Here is an 8905-nt window from a genome sequence, read left to right on the forward strand (position 1 = left end):
GAAACTTGCATGTGTTATTTTCTTGTACTACTCTTGTCCAATAAAGCAATTCATCACATACTTTGATTCATCATTTGTTGCACACTTGCACATACATTATTGATCCATATAAAAAAATAACAACTATATAAATAAATCATTCAAGACTTATTTTGGCCAATTAATTTTTCTCTTGTTTCTAAATACATGCAAAGTCTCTACAAAATGCCAACTTTGATCATGAATTCACATAAATTATAAGAAAATGTACTTTCATAATCATTGTGTATATTGTTAAATTCATCTAGGTATGTTTCAAAATATTTATAAATTGTAAAATTGTTACAACTATAAATCTACAACATATATGAAGATATTACTATATTAAAGGAAGTAAATAAACACTAATCAGCACATCAAAATGTGTAGAATGATCCCGGTCTTATTCATTTGTAGCCATAGTAGGTATAAAGAACATTATTTTTCTACTTAAGATTGTTTGATATTTATCTATTTTCTTTGGGGAAAAAAAGATGGTTTGATAATCGGGGTAATATTTGGTAATTATGCTTCAATTTAACCGTCTCTAACTTGGTTTGAATTTTAACACTCCCTCCATATCCTATATTCATCAATGACAAAATTATTACATTGTTTCCAATCTCAATTTTCTAGTAAACCTAAGAGCATGTTCTCTTCAGCTTAACTTCAGTTCAGTTCCTAATTTCCTTCTCTCATAAACTCAGTTCAGTTCAGCTCAGTAAATCAAAACAGGTCCTAAGTCTATTCTCAATCTTAATCCCAACTCATATATTTGTATTCCACTAAACACGGAGCAAACTCGAGAATTCAAACTTTCCATCTCTCCATTCCTAATCACAAGCTCCCATCCAAGGTTATCTTTTTAGGGACTGTTCACATTTACTAAATTGAGCTGAACTGAACTGAACTGATTAGAGCTAAACTGAACTAAACTGATTGGAGCTAAGCTGAGCTGAACTGAACTGAACTAAGCTGAAATGAATATTTTATGAGAGAGGGAAATCAGGAGCTGAATTGAACTGAACAGAACTGATTGGAGCTGAACTGAACTGAACTGATTAGAGCTGAACTGAACTGAAATTAAGTAAATGTGAATAGGCTCTTAGTCTAATCTAACACACAAGTACACCACAATAACAACAGAGTCAAAAAAAGGCCCAAGTATATGTTCAATCAGACATTATTGAGGATGAGCAAATAATTTTGAGCCCAATGGACTAGGAAGTGGACAAAGATTTTATAAAATTTTATTTATTTATTTTTGGTGGAGGGGGTGAAATTTGGAATCTAAAAGAAAAAGGAGGCCAAAAGGCACTTTTTTCTTAGTTATCATGATAAAAAAGATGAAAGAAAAAGGTTGTACAGGATAAGATAGTAAGGTATATTTCAGCTCTTCAGGGCTGCAGAATGAATAAAGGTAAGACCAATTTGTCCTGATGTTAAAACTACATTTCCAAGGTTTAAATTACATAAAATGTACAGGTGAGGTTAAGTCTTAAGTGCCATGAACAGCCTTTGTATTTCAATACAATCAAGATGCAATTCAAGTGGCCATGCTTAATGCCTATCATCGACATTTGCCAATTCGCATATTCAACCAGGACTCGAACTATCATCAACTCATGAACACACATATTTAGCTCCTCTTCGTATTGACATTCAACATCATGTAGCATTGCAATTGTTGTGATGAAGCCCAAATGCTCAAATAATCCTCCAAAAAGCGGTACATAAGAGAAAGTTTACCAAATTCTTGTGATATTCATAGAATGATAGAATATAGTCAGTCTATAGTAAACTCAGTGTCACCTACGGCAACTCTAAATTTGAGATTATCTACGATGATTATACTGTAAGGGAGAAAGAGGGGAACAAGATCCGCGCTTATTATAGTCACAACCTCACAGGTACTCTCAAACTGTATCAGATTACATAATGCAGGGGGCTCTTACACCAGAGAGTGATTTTACTTAAGAATCAAACCCAATTGACAGTTCTGTTGCAATTTGAGCTGTAATTAACATGCAAAATCACAAGAATCTCAAAAGTCCAAAACAACTGTATCATCAATTCACAGCAGGCATGCCAAAGCACTGTGACTGAAAATGTTGTGATTTGCCTGAAGTGACAAACAGAGGCAATGGCTTACTCCTAACAGCATATTTTCATTTTTCAACAGCTAGACAGCCAGAACCAGCAATGTTGCTTCGCCTCCGAAGAGGAGTTTTCATACATGAATTTCAGGCAATAGAGATACTGACTGACATTATTAAGGCAAGTAAAAAAAAACCGAAGGTCAAGATGAGTAGCACTAGAGTAAGCCCTCAACAAGATGAAAAAATAACACTAGATGACATGAATATCCTATACAGTCTTCAGATCACAAGGCTCCTATATGGTTATTAAATTCAATTTCTAAAATTCTGTGATCTAATTTAATTCTGTGATCTAATTTCAGGTGAAAAACAAAACTTGATTTAATTTCCTAGTTTAAAGAACTGGCTTCAGCTCCTAATTTGCCAGACATATAGATAGCCAATTAAAGTCAGTATGGTGTTCATAATATTTATGCTGTTTGGTTCAAAACTCGAAAGTTCTTCAGGATTCAGGAAGGAGCATTACACAGACAATGCTCTGGTGAAGGACTTTGCTCAGCTGTGTGATATGACCAGAATCTAACTTCAAACTACTTCACTGATGGGTTTGAAGATTTATTATTTCATCTGTTTGGTCCTTAGTTTCGTGATTCATGCGAAGCACATAATCAGATTGCCCGAGTAGCCTTCCAAGGAGGGTGGTATCTTCTCCCCCACCAAAAAAAATAAAAAATAAAAACTGCTTGTATTACTGCTTAGCTAGGTAACTTTGAAGGTTAGCCTGCATGTCTAGGTGCGCTAACTAAAAAAAACATTGAGCAAGCATCATTAAGTTGCAAGGCTTGCAATAGTACTAACTAAGACCAAGAGAAAGCTGAATAAAACATAATCAAGCAAGTGAAACATATGAACAAAACAAGATTAAGAAACCTAGCAAGAATGGAGAATACAATATACATTAGCAAGAAATGGTATTCAAAATTATACGAGAATTACCTCATCCAAGACTGCCTCAGCCAAGAAGCTAAATTACACCTGTCAGGTAATCTTTGTTGTGATCATTGATCAGACAACCAGTCAAGGCATCAGGCTATCACACCTTACAGAAACAGAAAGCTAAGTGTTAAAGATAGAATTTGGAGTCCATGTATTCACCTTAACCAGAAACATCCATATTTTTAACATGCAATTTAATTCAAGCCTGTTTGATAGGCATGCAAAATGCAATAAAATCAACAATAAGATAACCATTGTCACAGAGTCATCCAAACTTCAAATAATGCAATGAGTGACAAGCCACAAATGCAGAATGAGTACATAAAACAAAAAATGAGACGGGAAATCAGCTCGAACTTTGTCCCGTAACCTCTTCTGGAGATCCTACACTAGGCTAGCTAGAATATCAGCCACCCCAAGATAGACATACAGTCCAACCGCTTCAACATCTTTTTCCTTGTATCTCCTATAATTTCCACTTTAAATGATTCTTCAGGGAAGCATGTGTTAAATTCATTTCACCATTCAAGTAAATTCGTGTCTACACCTGTAGGTACTTATACAGAAGAACATGGTCTCTTACAATTAAGAAGCAAAGAGAATTACCTACAAGGATCAATTGTTTACGATAATTAACAAGCAACCAAAGTTGAGGTCTGAGAAACAACAGGTAGCACCTAAGACTATTCAATCAAGGTAAGCTAATACCTTGATCAACAGATCAACTAAGGACAATTAGGACAGCAGATAGGAAAGAGATGATGAATATAGTATGAGTGTATGACCAAATGATCATACAGCAGATCTAGGAGGGATGAATACTATAAACAATTAATCGGATAATCGCATGTACTCTTGTATAACATAATAACTGGCATAAACACAACACATTTATTTGTAAATTACTAAGTAAGGCCTAGAAGCTTGGTATTGGATGATGTCTTAAGGATACATAGGAAGATATAACATTTTTATGTTCAGCTCCGGATCTGTTTTTAGAAGGTTACAGCCATATATAATTAGAGAGCTCCCAGTATATTTGTCAGTACCAACCATCATATGAACAGATTTGCAATCTCATCAAACAGCTAACCTTTAATGATATTTACAATACATTAGTTATATCGAGCATGAATTTAGGGCCATAGTGCGCACATTTACTCAAAAAAAGCACAGTTCAGGGAGGAGATAGAGCTTAAAGGCCAAAAAAAAGAACCCTCTACACAGCTATCACAAACCAACAATTAGTCATTCAACAGAGAAATAATTTTCCAGCTCAAGTAGAGCAGCTCTATCAAAGCACACACGAATTTTTTGTATCCTGATTTTGTTGAAAACCAAATTATGTAGATTCATTTACTAGAGTAGAAAATTGTCAACACTTTTTGCTCTCCAATCTTACCAGTATAAGGGAAAGATGCTAAATAAAAATGTTCAATATGAGTTGTGCGGAGGATTCAAGACTTTCAATTTGTATTTTACAACTAACACTTTACCTAATTTTGAGTACTTATTGAACTATCATTACAATTTACAATCATAGAAAAATAACAAATGCAATGTATTTAGCAGTGATGTGTATGCTAGCAACATAATTTTGATGGTTTACCATTTCAAATTACACTCCATGAGAATAAAACTATTTCATGATCGTTTGTGTGGAGTACTTCAGAACTGCTTCCATTTCGTTTTTTTTTTGAAAGAGTTATCTTGGGAGTTCAATTAAGCTAGAAGTAAATAAACCATTATTCAGGAGTTAAAGAGTTAATTCTTCTTTCAAGTTCTACTAAAAATATCCACAAAAATATATAGATAAAGATCAAAATAACCAACTTACCTGAAATACCAAAGGTAGACAGAGCTAGTAAAAGATTCATCATCTCTTGATTCTTGAAGTAGTTCAAGGGTACCTTGCCTTCATTATCTGACGGGCCCTGGCAATGGGTCAAGCCGTCAAGGCTCACAGCAGAGAACAGGCGACCCACATACAAGGCATGTGAGGTTCCAACCCAAAAGGCTCACCAATCTTATAAACTAGTCACCTTCCTTATACTTCTTTAATGCAGGACAATTCTACCCTTCACAAACATATGAGAAAATTCCTAACACTATCTAAGCAATTGCTTCTACTTGCATACAGTTGTGATTGATGATTGAATCCCCTTTACAATCATCCCTTCCATAATTACGTAAGCATCAGTATTTAACTTCTCACACAATACATGATTACCAGCTGAATAGGTATGCATGCGTGAAAAGAACCTTCCCATATCATGTACACCAAAGTTCACAGCCATCTCCAATTGATCACTCTCAAAGAACATCTTTAATCTATCACCATTGTTTTTGTAAGGCTCACACTGTAAAACTATAATCATCCTTAAGACCTTGAAAGCGTTAGTGGGCCCTGCTGGAGCAAACCATCCAATGATACATTGCAAGTCCTGGCATTAGGTATAGCTCTAATACCATCCGTTTCTTTTTTAACTCGGAAAACATTTTTGAGCTATAAAGCACTATTTGAACAATAAAGACTAATATATCAACATCTACACCATTTCTGGTCAAGTCCATGAATGAATTCACGGTGTCTATAAATCAATTCTCTATACTAAAAGCATCAACTAAAATAATGTTGGCTTACAACCATAGTATTCATGCTCCTCAGATACCCAACAGCTTCATTGACTCTCCCTGCTTTACAAATTACGTCAACCATTATACTGTAATCCACTATATAAGCCAAGTGTCTAAGAAGTCTCCCTTGCCTTGGGGAAATTCAATTCCCTTCCCCAAACCTCAAGCAACATGCTATAAGTTTCTATAGTCAAGATAAACATGTTCTTTCATAGTACCAAAGTTCTCTTGAGCCTTCCTCGCAACCTTGGACTTGCATAAAGCCCTTAAAGACCAATTATGTGCAGCTAAATCCGAGAAATTCTATGTTTTTTTATGAGGGGAAATGTGAAGAATGTCCCATCCACTTTCTGCATCCTAGCATCCGATCTCAACAATGATACAATATATCTCAACCTTTATCATTCCCTATTCCTTCAAATTGCACAAGATCCCACATAATCTTGAAGTGCCTTATTTTGGCCAGAGACTTGATAATTCTGTGGTACGTGACAAATCTCCAGCACTATTAATGTTAATCACGTAGCTAGCCTACCCATGGACAAACACAATAAGATATCACCCCCAAAATTCAAATTCCTCATAGCGTTCTTACCATTTCAGGAGAAGCCCTAACCTCCTATGATCAAGCCTTTGTCAAACTCTACTATAGGGTATGATATCAGAAATTCACATACAAAGTATATCTTGAGATCAGATAAAGCATCATGTGAATCTTTAACTGCTGCATCTGAAGTGTTCATTCTTGTAGAAATGCCTTTTTTTGATGTAAATATCTTGCAACAGAAGTAAACCTAACCAATTTCTTTCATCACTTCAAATTTGAAACCAATGTATCATGTGATTACCTGCAGCATTCAAAAATTGCATAAGAACAAGCTAATGTAGAGGTTGGTATTGGTGTCCATAACGAAGAATAGCCTGCAAGTACAATGCATCTTACCGATCCATATCATATATGTGATTTGTCCAAGTACTACTTCAATAAGTATGAATTCATAGCCCACATATAAATGCCACTGAAACAAGTGAAAACCTAGCAAAGAAGCTGCAAAAAGAAAGCAAAATATGAAAATTTCCAGAGGATAAAACTAACAAGTAAATAAGATTACCAACAAACTGCCATGATTTCTTAAAATAAGACAGCCAAGACTAACCCATGAATCTCTCAATTAACCAACATTAGTTCATTTACCACTAAGTTTCTTGATGCAACAATGGTGCTTTTGCTTTGTCAATACGCATGCGACTAACACTATGAATTATTACCTCTAATCCTAGGTCTTTGTCCCTTTATCTAATTTGGTTTATCTCATTCTAATACCCTCTTTGATTAGAGAATGCATACTTCATCAAATCAACTTTCTTTAATCCCACTATACAAATACATTTTGACTTAAGTAATTCATGATATAGTTAAGACTTAAGAGCTAATTTGAAACTTTGACTGGTACAAGGTCAAGCCATACATGAATAATTGTTGAAATCTTCTAACGACGACCAAAGATCTGCATCACTTACAACAATGTTGATACCATATATAGTTACCTATCTCACTAGTATGAGATTGACAGATTGGGTATGGGTTTGCAATTGCTACTCCATATATTTTGTTTAATAAGGCGCAAATGCACCAATGATTCCCATTAATTTTTTTACCACATATCGCGGGAGATTAGGAATTACTCTCTTTGTCCCTATTTTTTTTTTTGCACCATTTGCTTTTTTTTTTTGTGGTGTCTAATAAACATGTTTGGCCATTAACGTTTCTAATTGTGTATTTGTAAAAATTATAATAACTTGACATTTTGAATATAAATGTTACAACAAATCTAACAAGATCACAAATGACTATAATTTTCACGCATGTAACAACCGTTTGAAATTCTTGGCAGCAACCGTAGTAAGCAGTTACAATCAGATGCAACATTTAAACCACAATAGAGAATATAAACATTAATTTAAACCAACACACATGATTACTATCAGCAAAACTCTACCAAATACAAAATTATAGGCAAGATTACAACCAGCAGATAATTAAACCCTAAAGATTTAAAACTTATTAGGATTCCAAATAAATTCCAGAAAATTGGATAATGCAAATTCAGATAAATTTTGAAGACAATATTAAAATAGAATTGAAGAACTCATAACGAACTAATCAATAAATCGGTGGCCAAGATAGAGAAATTCCCAAAACAACCATACTTAATTAACATACTGAAAACACAAGTTAAGGTAAGGGAGAAAAGCGTTACCTTGAGGACTTCATTGCTTTTGATTATCCGACGTGCTCAAACTTGAGCGTTATATAAACCTTTCTATGGACACTATTCTTTTCACCTAATTTCAAGAGTTTTTTTTTTTTTAAAAAAAAAGAGGAATACTAGCAAGTCTTATTTGCAGTCAATTTAGAGGCGATCAATTACGGTCCACCCCAATCCGGTTCAACTAGGGTCAGTTTGGGCAAGTTTAAAACGTAATGTTAGTTTAAAACCCGAAACTGGCCCATAGTAACTTGAAAATCCCATTTTAGCCCGACTAGTTCGTTAGTTTTTTGTGGATTTGAACACGAAATATAATGTTAAGGCCCAATCTAACTCGATTTTGTAATCACCTCTAAATTGACTATATAAAAAATGGCATTTTGACTAATTCCTTAATTTGTATGTTAGCAAATTTGTTTCATTTCTCTAAGCTAGCTAAGTTCTCAAAAGTAGAGTATATAGCAGTTGTAAAACATAAACGTGGCAAGTAACACGTGATAACATTGGTAAATTCACAAGGTTTCTCACACCACCACCACAACATCCCCTGCTTTCTCCCCTCAGTCATCTCTCTGAACAACAAAGCATAAAAAAGAACCTTTTTACATGCTCCTCTTCCTTCCCTCTTTTCACACCACCCTTTTTTCCTTCTTCAGAGAAATAAAATAATAAAACCAAATAATACTAACACCCTGTCCTTTTTATGTACTACCATATTATATCATTTATAATAATATAAAGTACATTCTACCATTACTACTCACTCACTATATATACACCCTCTCTCCCTTCTTTTTGGGCCCCTCTTCATATAATACAACACTCTTCTCATTCTTCTTGCTCTCTCTTCTTTTCCAAAAAAAAAAAAAAAAAACATTTTCAAGA

General features: G+C 34.4%; 1 long non-coding RNA gene across 1 annotated transcript; it reads right to left on the reverse strand.

Annotated features, from left to right (window-relative positions):
- Nucleotides 1-1321: 1321 nt before the first annotated feature.
- On the reverse strand, nucleotides 1322-6800 carry LOC145621031 (uncharacterized). Its single transcript, XR_014108341.1, has 3 exons — nucleotides 6694-6800; nucleotides 4951-6598; nucleotides 1322-3216 (listed from the first exon to the last, which is right to left on the reverse strand). It is a non-coding gene; the product is annotated as an uncharacterized LOC145621031 (long non-coding RNA).
- Nucleotides 6801-8905: the final 2105 nt, after the last annotated feature.

Source organism: Chenopodium album, chromosome 27 (genome assembly GCF_948465745.1).
Source record: "Chenopodium album chromosome 27, dcCheAlbu1.1, whole genome shotgun sequence".
In the NCBI taxonomy this organism is placed as follows: domain Eukaryota; kingdom Viridiplantae; phylum Streptophyta; class Magnoliopsida; order Caryophyllales; family Amaranthaceae; genus Chenopodium; species Chenopodium album.